At 53.9% G+C, this 15,574-nt stretch overlaps 2 protein-coding genes across 4 annotated transcripts in view; one reads left to right on the top strand and one right to left on the bottom strand.

Annotated features, from left to right (window-relative positions):
* Positions 1-6,228, bottom strand: part of lrfn4a (leucine rich repeat and fibronectin type III domain containing 4a) — a 30,626-nt gene extending 24,398 nt beyond the window's left edge. The window contains exon 1 of the mRNA XM_043682744.2: positions 5,842-6,228. The gene's annotated coding sequence lies outside the window, so the exon portion shown is untranslated. The remainder of the gene's footprint in view (positions 1-5,841) is intronic.
* LOC122543886 (pyruvate carboxylase, mitochondrial-like) overlaps positions 1-15,574 on the top strand; it is a 931,966-nt gene that overhangs the window by 443,742 nt on the left and 472,650 nt on the right. The gene's annotated exons all lie outside the window — the stretch shown is intronic.

Here is a 15,574-nt window from a genome sequence, read left to right as displayed (position 1 = left end):
CTGGTGCTGTGAGATAGCAGTGCTAACCACTGAGCCACCATGTCACTGTGTTGGCATTTGTGGGTGTACATTATGGTTATGTCTTAACATTAGGAGTAGCTGTTGTTAACCCTGCCACTGACACTCTCCACATGAATCACCCTCTTCCATCCCCATGTTAATTTGGAGGAAAGGACTTACAATTGTTTCGCAAAACCAAGTGTTTTCTCATCTTTCCCTACTGGGAAAAGGGGACGGCACGTATTAACCAGCGCACTAATTAATAAATAAAAATGGTTACTGAGTACTGAGAACAGTCAGATTGTAGCACTGTGCAATTCTGTTGATGGTTTCAGGGTCTGGCCAGGAGATGTTCTCCTCATTTAGTTGGCAATTGAAAGGGAACCACCTGTATTGAGGAGGTTACCTTGGCCCCCAGGTAATGGTACAGTATTGAGAGTGAATGCTGAAAATGGTGTGTGCGTATATGTGAGAGAGCGAGAGAGAGCCTGTATATGTGTGTCTGAGTGAGAGTGAATGAGTGTGACTGAAAAAGTGTGTGTGTATGAGAGTGAATGTGTGTGTGAGAGTGTGGGTGAATGAGTTGTTTGTGGGAGTTTTGTGTGTGAATTGATTATGTATGAGTGAGAGTGGGTTAGTATGTGTGTAAGTGAGAGCATGTGTTGTTTGTGTGAGTGCGATCGTGGGAATATGAATGAGTGTGTGAGAGAGTGAGAATGAATTGTTTGTGAGTGTGTCTGAGTGAGACTGGGTGAGTACGTTGTGTGTGTGTGTGTGTGAGAGAGGGAGTGAGTCGTTTCAGTGTGAGAGAGGGAGGGAGTGAGTTATTTGTGTGTGTGTGAGAGAGTGAGTTGTTTGTGTGTGTGAGAGGGAGTGTGAGTTATTTGTGTTTGTGTGAGGGAGTGAGTGAGTTGTTTGTGTGTGTGAGAGAGGGAGTGAGTGAGTTATTTGTGTGTGAGAGAGGGAGGGAGTTGTTTCTGTGTGTGAGGGAGTTATTTGTGTGTGTGAGAGAGTGAGTGAGTTGTTTGAGTGTGTGAGGGAGTGAGTGAGTTATTTGTGTGTGTGTGTATGTGTGAGGGGGTGAGTGAGTTATTTGTGTGTGTGTGAGGGAGTGAGTGAGTTAATTGTGTGTGTGTGGGAGTGAGAATTATTTGTGCGTGTGTGTGAGGGAGTGAGTAAGTTATTTGTGTGTGAGGGAGTGAGTGAGTTGTTTGTGTGTGTGTGAGGGAGTGAGAGTTATTTGTGTGTGTGTGAGGCAGTGAGAGTTATTTGTATGTGTGTGAGGGAGTGAGTGAGTTATTTGTGTGTGTGTGAGGGAGTGAGTGAGTTAATTGTGTGTGTGTGGGAGTGAGAATTATTTGTGCGTGTGTGTGAGGGAGTGAGTAAGTTATTTGTGTGTGTGAGGCAGTGAGAATTATTTGTGTGTGTGTTTGAGGGAGTGAGTGAGTTATTTGTGTGTGTGAGGGAGTGAGTGAGTTGTTTGTGTGCGTGTGAGGGAGGGAGGGAGTTGATTGTATGTGTGTGTGAGGTAGTGAGGGAGTTGTGTGTGTGAGGGAGGGAGGGAGTTATTTGTGTGTGTGTGTTTGATGGAGTGAGTGAGTTATTTGTGTGTGTGTGAGGGAGTGAGTGAGTTATTTGTGTGTGTGTGAGGGAGTGAGAGTTATTTGTGTGTGTGTGTGAGGGAGTGAGTGAGTTGTTTGTGTGCGTGTGAGGGAGTGAGTGAGTTGTTTGTGTGTGTGTGAGGGAGTGAGTGAGTTAATTGTGTGTGTGTGGGAGTGAGAATTATTTGTGTGTGTGTTTGAGGGGGTGAGTGAGTTATTTGTGTGTGTGAGGCAGTGAGTGAGTTGTTTGTGTGAGGGAGGGAGGGAGTTATTTGTGTTTGTGTGTTTGATGGAGTGAGTGAGTTATTTGTGTGTGTGTGAGTGAGTGAGTTGTTTGTGTGTGTGTGTGGGAGTGAGTGAGTTGTTTGTGTGTGTGTGAGGGAGTGAGAGTTATTTGTGTGTGTGTGTGAGGGAGTGAGTGAGTTATTTGTGTGTGTGTGAGGGAGTGAGTGAGTTAATTGTGTGTGCGTGGGAGTGAGAATTAGTTGTGCGTGTGTGTGAGGGAGTGAGTAAGTTATTTGTGTGTGTGAGGCAGTGAGAATTATTTGTGTGTGTGTTTGAGGGAGTGAGTGAGTTATTTGTGTGTGTGAGGGAGTGAGTGAGTTGTTTGTGTGCGTGTGAGGGAGGGAGGGAGTTGATTGTATGTGTGTGTGAGGTAGTGAGGGAGTTGTGTGTGTGAGGGAGGGAGGGAGTTATTTGTGTGTGTGTGTGAGGGAGTCAGTGAGTTATTTGTGTGTGTGTGAGGGAGTGAGAGTTATTTGTGTGTGTGTGTGAGGGAGTGAGTGAGTTATTTGTGTGTGTGTGAGGGAGTGAGTGAGTTAATTGTGTGTGTGTGGGAGTGAGAATTATTTGTGTGTGTGTTTGAGGGGGTGAGTGAGTTATTTGTGTGTGTGTGTGAGGGAGTCAGTGAGTTATTTGTGTGTGTGTGAGGGAGGGAGTGAGTTATTTGTGTGTGTGTGTGAGGGAGTGAGAGTTATTTGTGTGTGTGTGTGAGGGAGTGAGTGAGTTGTTTGTGTGTGTGTGTGAGGGAGGGAGTGAGTTATTTTTGTGTGTGAGGGAGTGAGAGTTATTTGTGTGTGTGTGTGAGGGAGTGAGTGAGTTGTTTGTGTGTGTGTGAGGGAGTGAGTGAGTTATTTGTGTGTGTGAGGGAGTGAGGGAGTTATTTGTGTGTGAGGGAGTGAGGGAGTTATTTGTGTGTACGAGGGAGTGAGTGAGTTGTTTGTGTGTGTGTGTGTGGGAGTGAGTGAGTTATTTGTGTGTGTGTGAGGGAGTGAGAGAGTTATTTGTGTGTATGAGGGAGTGAGTGAGTTGTTTGTGTGTGTGTGTGAGGGAGTGAGTGAGTTATTTGTGTGTGTGTGAGGGAGTGAGGGAGTTATTTGTGTGTGTGAGGGAGTGAGTGAGTTATTTGTGTGTGTGTGAGGGAGTGAGTTATTTGTGTGTGTGTGAGGGAGTGAGTGTGTTATTTGTGTTTGTGTGTTTGAGGGAGTGAGAGTTATTTGTGTGTGTGAGGGAGTGAGAGTTATTTGTGTGTGTGTGAGGGAGTGAGTGAGTTTGTGTGTGTGTGAGGGAGGGAGTGAGTTATTTGTGTGTGTGAGGGAGAGAGTGAGTTGTTTGTGAGGGAGGGAGGGAGTGAGTTATTTATATGTGTATGTGTGAGGGAGTGAGTGAGTTATTTGTGTGTGTGTGAGAGTGAGTTATTTGTGTGTGTGTGTGAGGGAGTGAGTGAGTTATTTGTGTGTGTGTGTGAGGGCGTGATTGAGTTGTTTGTGTGTGTGTAAGGGAGGGAGTGAGTTGTTTGTGCGTGTGTGAGGGTGGGAGTGAGTTATTTGTGTGTGTGAGGGAGGGAGAGAGTTATTTGTGTGTGTGTGAGGGAGAGAGTGAGTTGTTTGTGAGGGAGGGAGGGAGTTATTTATATGTGTATGTGTGAGGGTGGGAGTGAGTTATTTGTGTGTGTGTGAGAGTGAGTTATTTGTGTGTGTGTGTGAGGGAGTGAGTGGGTTATTTGTGTGTGTGTGAGGGCGTGAGTGAGTTGGTTGTGTGTGTGTGAGGGTGGGAGTGAGTTATTTGTGTGTGTGAGGGAGAGAGTGAGTTGTTTGTGTGTGTGAGGGAGGGAGTGAGTTATTTGTGTGTGTGAGGGAGAGAGTGAGTTATTTGTGTGTGTGTGAGGGAGTGAGTGAGTTATTTGTGTGTGTGTGTGAGGGAGAGAGTGAGTTGTTTTTTTGTGTGTGTGAGGGAGGGAGTGAGTTATTTGTGTGTGTGAGGGAGAGAGTGAGTTATTTGTGTGTGTGTGAGGGAGTGAGGGAGTTATTTGTGTGTGTGAGGGAGTGAGGGAGTTGCTTGTGTGTGTGAGGGAGTGAGGGAGTTATTTGTGTGTGAGGGAGTGATTGAGTTATTTGTGTGTGTGTGAGGGGGTGAGTGAGTTATTTGTGTGTGTGTGAGGGGGTGAGTGAGTTATTTGTGTGTGTGAGGGAGGGTGTGAGTTATTTGCGTGTGTGTGAGGGGGTGAGTGAGTTATTTGTGTGTGTGAGGGAGGGTGTGAGTTATTTGCGTGTGTGTGAGGGAGTGAGTGAGTTATTTGTGTGTGTGTGAGGGAGTGAGTGAGTTATTTGTCTGTGTGTGTGAGGGAGTGTGAGTTATTTGCGTGTGTGTGGGAGTGAGTGAGTTATTTGTGTGTGTGAGGGAGTGAGTGAGTTATTTGTGTGTGTGTGTGTGTGGGAGTGAGTGAGTTATTTGTGTGTGTGAGGGAGTGAGTGAGTTGTTTGTGTGTGTGTGAGGGAGTCTGAGTTATTTGTGTGTGTGTGGGAGTGAGTGAGTTGTTTGTGTGTGTGGGGGGGGGAGTGAGTGAGTTATTTGTGTGTTTGTGTGTGAGGGAGTGAGGGAGTTATTTGTCTGTGTGTGTGAGGGAGTTTGAATTATTTGCGTGTGTGTGTGGGAGTGAGTGAGTTATTTGTGTGTGTGTGTGAGGGAGTGAGTGAGTTATTTGTCTGTGTGTGTGAGGGAGTTTGAATTATTTGCGTGTGTGTGAGGGAGTGAGGGAGTTATTTGTCTGTGTGTGTGAGGGAGTTTGAATTATTTGCGTGTGTGTGTGGGAGTGAGTGAGTTATTTGTGTGTGTGTGTGAGGGAGTCAGTGAGTTATTTGTGTGTGTGTGAGGGAGGGAGTGAGTTATTTGTGTGTGTGAAGGAGTGAGAGTTATTTGTGTGTGTGTGTGAGGGAGTGAGTGAGTTGTTTGTGTGTGTGTGTGAGGGAGGGAGTGAGTTATTTTTGTGTGTGAGGGAGTGAGAGTTATTTGTGTGTGTGTGTGAGGGAGTGAGTGAGTTGTTTGTGTGTGTGAGGGAGTGAGTGAGTTGTTTGTGTGTGTGAGGGAGTGAGTTATTTGTGTGTGTGTGAGGGAGTGAGTGAGTTATTTGTGTGTGTGTGTGAGGGAGTGAGTGAGTTACTTGTGTGTGTGTGTGTGTTAGGGAGTGAGTGAGTTACTTGTGTGTGTGTGTGTGTGAGGGAGGGAGTGAGTTACTTGTGTGTGTGTGTGAGGGAGTGAGTTATATGTGTGTGTGTGTGAGGGAGTGAGTGAGTTGTTTGAGTGTGTGAGAGAGATACTGATGGACTGTGTTGTTTGTGTAAAAATGCGTGTGTGTGAATCAGTCTGCAGGAAAGCACGATTGTACCAGCAGCCAGTTTCCTCATTAGCATAAGAATCCTGCGAGTAAATCACTTGGCATCAGTAAAACTGTGCTGCAGCAAATATATTTTTTGATTAAGACAGCCGCCAAGTCTCTGCGCTTTGTGAGACAGGCACACGCCAATGACCTGGTTTATTTAAACATGCTTAAGCAAATTGATCTCAGTACTTTGTCATTTGGCTGATACAGGCGAAGGCAGAACAGCAGGGGCAGTCTTCAATGCTGTCTTCGCTTTAACTACAGTGTTATCAGCTCAATCCGAATTGCATGTGAGTGGGACTGGCTCGTAGGAAGCAGTGCAAGGGTTAAAACCTCTGCACAAACACATCCACCGCTACAAAAACACACCACAAACACACACACTCCGTGTACAAAAGCAAACAGCAATTTCATTGCAAATTCTGTCATTTTGACAATGACCTTCACAGGCTAATGACATGACACTTAGACCTCATCCCTTTAGTCAATCGTTTGCCCTACTACGCGGAACATTGCACTGGAAAGCCCTAGCTTTATTCCATTGCTTCATCTCCCTTTTTTTCTCGTGTCTTTTAAGTTTACCTTTCTGGTTGGAGAGGCATTTAGCTCTGTGTCGGCGACTCTCCGGCTTGCAGACTCCCCGTTCTCGCCTGTCCTGCGAGCCCCAGTGCTCGGGTTTGCTCGGACATCTTCAGCTGCTCCTAGAGAGATGCGAGGTGTGTTCTCTCTCTCTCTCTCTCTCTCTCTCTCTGTGCCTTTCCTTTTTGCCCCCACTTTTCAGCAGATCCCTCGAATGCAGCTCAGCTCGCCGCGAGCTGTTTAATAGTCAGGCTCCAGAGATCCGTTTGTATCTGACTGTAGCTGGAAAGAGCAGAAACACATTCCAAAGGAACCTGCTCATTTTTTTGCCTTTGATTTCTCCAGTGCTGGCGGTTGAGACACACACACTGTCTTTTGCTCTCTGTCCGTCTCGCTCTCTCTCCCCCACCTCCACCCCCCCCCCTTCCTCTCCCCCAGCCTCTCTCTTGGGCTCTCTCTGTATCTCTGTCACCCACTATCTTTATCTTGCTATTTGCCAGTCCTATCTTTCTCTATCTCTGCTTCATCATGCTTTCTCTCAATTCTGTCTGTTCTCTCACTTTCTCGAATCTGTCTCTTTTTCTGCCTCTGTCTCTCTGGTTCAGTCCTTCTCTCTGTCACCCTCGCTTGTGTCTCTGTCTCTTTCTCTCTAGCTCTGTGTATTTCTCTGTCTCTCTCTCTCTCTCTCTCTGTCTCTCTATCTCTCTCTCCTTGTCACTGTCTTCCTCTGTTGCACTCTCCCTATCTCTCCCTCTCCTCTCTCACTGCCTTTCTTTGTATCTCTGTCTCACACTGTCTCTCCTTCTCTCCCTCTCTTCTGTCTCTGTCTCACTTTCTCTCCGTCTCTCCCTCTCCTCTCACTGCCTTTCACTGTGTCTCTGTCTCACTCCTTCTCCGTCTCTGTCCCTCTCTCTTCTGGCCCTGTCTGTCTCTGTGTCTTTGTTTCACTCTCTTTCTTTTTGTCTCTCCTTCTCCCTCACTGTCTTCCTCTGTGTCTCTGTTTCATTCTCACAATCTCTCCCTGCGTCTCTGCCCTTCTCTCTCACTACCTTTCTCGGTGTCTGTGTTTCACTCTCTCTTCATCTCTCCTCTCTCACTGTCTTTCTGTGTCTCTGTTTCACTCTCTCTCTCTATCTCTGCTCTCTCACTGCCTTTCTCTATGTCTGTTTCACTCTCTCTCTCTCCTTCTCTCACTGCCTTTCTCTGTGCCTCTGTCTCACTCCCAATCTGTCTTGCGTTCTGTCCGTCTCTCCCTCTCCTCTCTCGGTCGGGTCCAGCCCCTTCACTGGAAAGGGAACTTTCTCAGCACTGTAGGATGTTGCAGACAGATTACATTCTCGCCCTCAGCAGGCCGGGGCTCCACAGTCACAGGTTCTTCCTCCTGTCTCGCTGTGCCTGCCTTCACACCGTGACTCCAGGAAGGTTTAGTCGGAGGGATCAGCCGCTTTTCAATCTGCAGAACCACCCCCACTCTGGCCATTCGGTCGCCTGCTGTGCTCACTCTCTCTCCCCCCTGGCTTTCCTCGTTGTCAGCAGATAAACACCCGTGTGATGGCACTGCAGATTGGAGCCCTGACTCCCCCCGATGGAAGCAGCAAGGACCTGCTGCTGTTCCACATTCAAACCCCTCGGCTGAGAGCTCGCAGACAGGGCGGCGATCCTTTCTGCTTCTTCAGCTTTTGGGCGGGGAGGCGGGGCAGGACTGCAGGGTGCCTACTCTGGGACAGATCGGCACAATGTGAAGAGATGGGTAAAGCCCCAAAACAGAGCCGACGGGCAGGGCGACATGACAGAGGTCAGGAGAAATGAAACAGCGCTTTCCGAGAGGCAGCAGGGTTTAGATAGGCGGAGCGGCCTCCTGGCATGCTGCACCCAAAACACCTGGCCGCAAACTTTGAGGTGAGAGGTCAGAGGTTAATGATGCCAGGGTTAAATTCCCAGGGCATGGACTTGTCCCCCACTTGCAGAGAAGATGGAGGGTGTCAAAGCATACGCAAGATTCAAGGTTGGTGGCGGGGGGTGGGGGGGGGGGGCTCAATGATTATCACTGCTGCCTCAAATCCACCCTCGGGTGACTGTCTGTGTGCAGTTTGCACATTCTTCCAGTGTCTGTGTGGGTTTCCATCAGGGTGCTCTGGTTTCCTCCCTCAGTCCAAAGATGTGCAGGTTAAGGTGGAGTGGTCATGCTAACTTGTCCCATCATATCAGGGATGTGAAGGTTGGGGTGGGGATAGGCTTGGCAGTGCTAGGTCTGGGTATAATGCTCCTCCTTGGAGGGTCAGCGCAGATGCGATGGGCCAAATGGCCTCTTTCCGCACCGTAGGGATTCCACAAAGTGTCCGCTATAGAGGAAGTATGGTAGGGCAGAACAGCCAGGCCCTGCGCTGGAAGTGTCAGCAATCACTACTTCAACAACTACTGGAAATGTTGAATTCTCTCCCTCACAAACCTCTTGAGGCCCGGCAGGAGGAAAATTCCAGAACAGGATTGAAGGATTATTTTTTTGTTGGGCGTGGAGACTGTTGGATCCACAGTTGGTGGATGGGACTTAAAGTAGAGATGAGCTGTGATCCAATGGGCATTCTCCTGGGAGAGGCGAGAGTCGAGAATGTGGGACTGGAAAAGCACAGCAGGTCAGGCAGCATCCGAGGAGCAGGGGAATCGATGTTTCAGGCATAAGCTCTTCATCAGGAAGGGCTTTTGCCTGAAATGTCGATTCTCCTGCTCCTCGGATGCTGCCTGGCCGGCTGTGCTTTTCCAGCACCACTCTCCCGAGTCTAATCTCCAGTATCCGCAGTCCTCATTATTGCCTCGTGGGGGAAGGGGTCTCCTCCTCTGCTTCTCACTCAGATCCCTCAACATCGGCCACTACCACAGGAGCAGGGAGGAGGCCTTTCAGCCCACCCCCCCACCCTCATTGGTTAGCCTGTTCCATCATTCAGTAAGTTGGCGGCTGCTCTGTGGCCTAACTCTGTAACCTCAGCTGATAAAAGAGAGGCACCGTGGGTGCTCGTAATCTGAAGCAGACATGGTCAATGTTGGAGAAACGCAGCAGGTCTGTGCACAGAGAGAGGGAGAGAAAAACACAGTCAACCATTTCCAGAGCAAACGCTGTGCCTGTACCCCCCCCCCCCCCCCCAACCCCCATCGATAGTGGGGGGCACTGTATTCCATCGCCCGATAGTGGGGAACACTGTACCACCCCGATTGTGGGGAACACTGTAACCCCCCCCGATAGTGGGGAACACTGTACCCACCCCCCCAACGCCCGGTAGTGCGTGACACTGTACCCCCCCCCCCCCCCCCCGATAGTGAGGAACACTGTACCACCCCCCACCCCGATAGTGGGGAACACGATACCACCCCCAATAGTGAGGAACACTGTACCCACCCACCCCCGATAGTGGGGAACATTGTAGCCCCTCCCCCACCCCTGTTAGTGGGGAACACTGAACCCCCTCCCCCCCGCCCCGATAGTGGGGAACACTGAAATCCCCCCACCCCACCCCCCGGATACTGAGGAACACTGTACCACCCCCCCCCCCCACGCCACCGGTGGTGGGGAACATTGTACCCCAGATAGTGAGGAACACTGAACCCCCCCCTCCCGATAGTGGGGAACACTGTATCCCCCCCACCCCAATAATGGGGAACACTGTACCCACCCCTAATAGTGAGGAACACTGTACCCACCCACCCCCGATAGTGGGGGGCACTGTACCCCTCCTGATAGTAGGGGACACTGTACCCCACCCCCACGATAGTGGGGAACATTGTACCCCCTCCCCCACCCCTGTTAGTGGGGAACACTGAACCCCTCCCCCCCGCCCCGATAGTGGGGAACACTGAAATCCCCCCACCCCACCCCCCGGATACTGAGGAACACTGTACCACCCCCCCCCCCACGCCACCGGTGGTGGGGAACATTGTACCCCAGATAGTGAGGAACACTGAACCCCCCCCTCCCGATAGTGGGGAACACTGTATCCCCCCCACCCCAATAATGAGGAACACTGTACCCACCCCTAATAGTGAGGAACACTGTACCCACCCACCCCCGATAGTGGGGGGCACTGTACCCCTCCTGATAGTAGGGGACACTGTACCCCACCCCCACGATAGTGGGGAACATTGTACCCCACCCCTGTTAGTGGGGAACATTGTACCCCCTCCACCGATAGTGGGGAACACTGTACTCCCCCCCCCCCAATAGTGGGGCACATTGTACCCCCCTCCCCCCCGATAGTGGGGGGCAGTGTACCTCCCCCCCCCCGATAGTGGGGAACACTGTACCCTTCCCCCCCCCGTTAGTGGGGGACACTGTACTCTCCCCCCCAATAGTGGGGATCACTGTAACCCCCCCGATAGTGGGGACCACTGTACTCCCCCCAGATAGTGAGGAACACTGTACCCCCCCCCCCCCACCCCAATAATGGGGAACACTGTACCCACCCCTAATAGTGAGGAACACTGGACCCACCCACCCCCGATAGTGGGGGACACTGTATTCCAACCCCCGTTAGTGGGGATCACTAAACCCCCCACCCCACTCCCCAATAGTGGGGAGCACTTTACACCCCCCCCCCTCCGATAGTGGGGAACACTGTACCCTTCCCCCCCCGTTAGTGGGGGACACTGTACTCTCCCTCCCAATAGTGGGGATCACTGTAACCCCCCCCCCCCCCCCCCCCGATAGTGGGGACCACTGTACTCCCCCCAGATAGTGAGGAACACTGTACCCCCCCCCCCCCCACCCCAATAATGGGGAACACTGTACCCACCCCTAATAGTGAGGAACACTGTACCCACCCACCCCCGATAGTGGGGGACACTGTATTCCACCCCCAATAGTGGGGAGCACTTTACCCCCCCCCCCCCCCCGATAGTGGGGAACACTGACCACCCCCCCCCCAATAGTGAGGAACACTGTACCCCCCCCCCCCTCCCCCCCCCGATAGTGGGGGACACTGTAGCCCCTCCCCCAGCCCTGTTAGTGGGGAACATTGTACCCCCTCCACCGATAGTGGGGAAAACTGTACCCCTCCCCCCCTTGCCCCGATAGTGGGGAACACCAGAAATCCCCCCCCACCCCCGATAGTGAGGAACACTGTACCCCCCCCCGGTGTTGGGGAACACTGTACCCCCGATTGTGGGGATCACTGTACCCCTCCTGATAGTGGGGGGCACTGTACCCCCGCGATAGTGGGGAACATTGTACCCCCTCCCCCACCCCTGTTAGTGGGGAACATTGTACCCCCTACCCCTCCACCGATAGTGGGGAAACACTGTACTCCCCCCCCCGATAGTGGGGACCACTGTACCCCCCTCCTGACCCCCCCACCACCACGATAGTGGGGAACACTGTACACCCCCCCGATAGTGGGGATCACTGTAACCCCACCAGATAGTGGGGACCATTGTACTCTCCCCCCAGATAGTGGGGACCACTGTACCCCCCTCCTGCCCCCCCCCCCACCACCACGATAGTGGGGAACACTGTACACCCCCCCACCACCCGATAGTGGGGAACACTGTACCCACCCCCCCAATAGTGAGGAACACTGTACCCACCCACCCCCGATAGTGGGGGGCACTGTACCCCCCCACCCCGATAGTGGGGAACACTATACCACCCCCAATAGTGAGGAACACTGTACCCACCCACCCCCGATAGTGGGGAACATTGTAGCCCCTCCCCCATCCCTGTTAGTGGGGAACACTGAACCCCTTCCCCCCGCCCCGATAGTGGGGAACACTGAAATCCCCCCACCCCACCCCCCGGATAGTGAGGAACACTGTACCACCCCCCACCGGTGGTGGGGAACACTGTACTCCCGATAGTGGGGAACACTGTACCCACCCCACCAACCCCCGGTAGTGCGTGACACTGTACACCGCCCCCCCCCCCGATAGTGGGGACCACTGTACTCCCCCCAGATAGTGAGGAACACTGCACCCCCCCCTATAGTGGGGAACACTGTATCCCTCCCCCCCCCCCACCCCAATAATGGGGAACACTGTACCCACCCCAATAGTGAAGAACACTGTATCCACCCACCCCCGATAGTGGGGACACTGTATTCCATCCTCCATTAGTGGGGATCACTAACCCCCCCCACCCCACCCCCCAATAGTGGGGAGCACTTTACCACCCCCGATAGTGGGGAACACTGACTCACCCCCCCCCCCCCCCCCCCAGCCGATAGTGAGGGACACTATACCCACCCCCGATAGTGGGGAGCATTGTAGCCCCTCCCCAGCCCTGTTAGTGGGGAACATTGTACCCCCCCCCCGCCCTGATAGTGGGGATCACTGTACCCCTCCCAATAGTGGGGAACACTGTAACCCTCCCCTCCCACCCCAATAATGGGAACACTGTACCCACCCACCCCCCAATAGTGGGGAACACTTTACCCCCCCCCCCCCACCCCCCCCCTTAGTGAGGAACACTATATCACCTCCAATAGTGAGGAACACTGTACCCACCCACCCCCGATAGTGGGGAACATTGTAGCCCCTCCCCCAGCCCTGTTAGTGGGGAACATTGTACTCCCCCCCGCCCTGATAGTGGGGATCACTGTACCCCTCCCGATAGTGGGGGAACACTGTAACCCTCCCCTCCCACCCCAATAATGGGGAACACTGTACCCACCCACCCCCCAATAGTGGGAGCACTTTACCCCCCCCCCCCCCCACCCCCCGATAGTGAGGAACACTATATCACCCCAATAGTGAGGAACACTGTACCCACCCACCCCCGATAGTGGGGAACATTGTAGCCCCTCCCCCAGCCCTGTTAGTGGGGAACATTGTACCCCTCCCCCAGCCCTGTTAGTGGGGAACACTGAATCCCTCCCCCCCCGCCCCGATAGTGGGGAACACTGAAATCCCCCCCCCCGATAGTGGGGACCACTGTACTCCCCCAGATAGTGTGGAACACTGTACCCCTGCTCCCGATAGTGGGGAACACTGTATCCCTCCCCCCCACCACGAATAGTGAAGAACATTGTACCCACCCACCCCGATAGTGGGGGACACTGTATTCCACCCCCCGTTAGTGGGGATCACTGTACCCACCCCCCCACCACCACCACGATAGTGGGGAACACTGTACCCACCCCCGCCCCGATAGTGGGGATCACTGTACTCCCCCCAGATAGTGAGGAACACTGTACCCCCCCTCCTGATAGTGGGGAACACTGTATCCCTCCCCCCCCCCCCCCTTAGTGAGGAACACTATATCACCTCCAATAGTGAGGAAACACTGTACCCACCCACCCCCGATAGTGGGGAACATTGTAGCCCCTCCCCCAGCCCTGTTAGTGGGGAACATTGTACCCCCCCCGCCCTGATAGTGGGGATCACTGTACCCCTCCCGATAGTGGGGAACACTGTAACCCTCCCCTCCCACCCCAATAATGGGGAACACTGTACCCACCCCACCCCCCAATAGTGGGGAGCACTTTACCCCCCCCCCCCCCCCCCCCCACCCCCCGATAGTGAGGAACACTATATCACCCCCAATAGTGAGGAACACTGTACCCACCCACCCCCCGATAGTGGGGAACATTGTAGCCCCTCCCCCAGCCCTGTTAGTGGGGAACATTGTACCCCTCCCCCAGCCCTGTTAGTGGGGAACACTGAATCCCTCCCCCCCCGCCCCGATAGTGGGGAACACTGAAATCCCCCCCCCGATAGTGGGGACCACTGTACTCCCCCCAGATAGTGTGGAACACTGTACCCCTGCTCCCGATAGTGGGGAACACTGTATCCCTCCCCCCCACCACGAATAGTGAAGAACATTGTACCCACCCACCCCCGATAGTGGGGGACACTGTATTCCACCCCCCGTTAGTGGGGATCACTGTACCCACCCCCCCACCACCACCACGATAGTGGGGAACACTGTACCCACCCCCGCCCCGATAGTGGGGATCACTGTACTCCCCCCAGATAGTGAGGAACACTGTACCCCCCCTCCTGATAGTGGGGAACACTGTATCCCTCCCCCCCCCCCCCACCCCAATAATGGGGAACACTGTACCCACCCACCCCCGATAGTGGGGGGCACTGTATTCCACCCCCCCCCGTTAGTGGGGATCACTAAACCCCCCTCCCCACCCCCCAATAGTGGGGAGCACTTTACCTCCCCCCTCCGATAGTGGGGAACACTGAACCCACCCCACCAACCCCCGGTAGTGCGTGACACTGTACCCCCCCCCCTCCCGAGTGGGGAACACTGTACAACCCCCCCCCCCCCAATAGTGGGGAACACTGTACCCACCCACCCCCCAACCCCCGGTAGTGCGTGACACTGTACCCCCCCCCGATAGTGGGGAACACTGTACCCCCCTCCACCCCCGATAGTGTGGATCACTGTACCCCTCCTGATAGTGGGGGACACTGTACCCCACCCCCACAATAGTGTGGAACATTGTACCCCCTCCCTCACCCCTGTTAGTGGGGAACATTGTACCCCCTCCACCGATAGTGGGGGAATACTGTACCCCTCCCCTGTTAGTAGGGAACACTGTACTCCCCACACCCCCACCGATAGTGGGGACCAATATACCCCCTCCCCCCCGATAGTGGGGATCACTGTACCCCACCCCCACCCCCACCCTATAGTGGGGGACAGTGTACCCCTACCGCGATAGTGGGGAACACTGTACCCCCCGCCCCCCCCTCCCCACCCCGCGATAGTGGGGATCACTGTAACCTCCCCCGATAGTGGGGACCACTGTACTCTCCCCAGAAAGTGAGGAACACTGTACCCCCCTCCCAATAGTGGGGAACACTGTATCCCTCCCACCCCTAATAGTGAGGAACACTGTACTCACCCACCCCCGATAGTGGGAGACACTGTATTCCACCCTCCGTTAGTGGGGATCACTAAACCCCCCACCCCACCCCTCAATAGTGGGGAGCACTTTACCCCCCCCCCCCCCCAATAGTGGGGAACACTGACTCCCCCCCCGATAGTGAGGAACACTATACCACCCCCAATAGTGAGGAACACTGTACCCACCCACCCCCGATAGTGGGGGGCATTGTACCCCCCCCCCCCCCCCCCCCGATAGTGGGGAACACTATACCACCCCCAATAGTGAGGAACACTGTACCCACCCACCCCCGATAGTGGGGGGCACTGTACCGCCCCCCCCCCCCCAATAGTGGGGAACACTGTACCCACCCCCCTCCCGATTGTGGGGAACACTGTACCCACCCCCCGCCCCCCGATAGTGGGGGACACTGTACCCCCCACCGATAGTAGGGAACACTGTCCCCCCCGATAGTGGGGAACACTGTACTCCCTCCAGATAGTGAGGAACACTGTAGCCCCACCCCAATAATGGGGAACACAGTACCCACCCCTAATATTGAGGAACACTCACCCACCCCTGATAGTGGGGGACACTGTCCCCACCCCCGTTAGTGGGGAACACTAAACCCCCCTCACCCCCCGATAGTGGGGAACACTGTACCCCCCCGCCCCGTTAGTGGGGAACACTAACCCCCCCCTCACCCCCCGATAGTGTGGAACACTATACCCACCCACCCCCGATAGTGGGGAACATTGTAGCCCCTCCCCCAGCCCTGTTAGTGGGGAACATTGTAACACCCCCCCCCCGATAGTGAGGAACACTGAACCCCCGATAGTGGGGATCACTGTACCCCACCTGATAGTGGGGGACACTGACTCCCCCTCCCCCGATAGTGGGGAACACTATACCAC

This window comes from Chiloscyllium plagiosum, unplaced genomic scaffold (assembly GCF_037043375.1).
Source record: "Chiloscyllium plagiosum isolate Xiang-an unplaced genomic scaffold, Cpla_swu_hap1 HiC_scaffold_46, whole genome shotgun sequence".
NCBI lineage: Eukaryota > Metazoa > Chordata > Chondrichthyes > Orectolobiformes > Hemiscylliidae > Chiloscyllium > Chiloscyllium plagiosum.
Note: the sequence above shows the minus strand (reverse complement) of the source record. Positions and strands in the feature narration are given on the sequence as shown.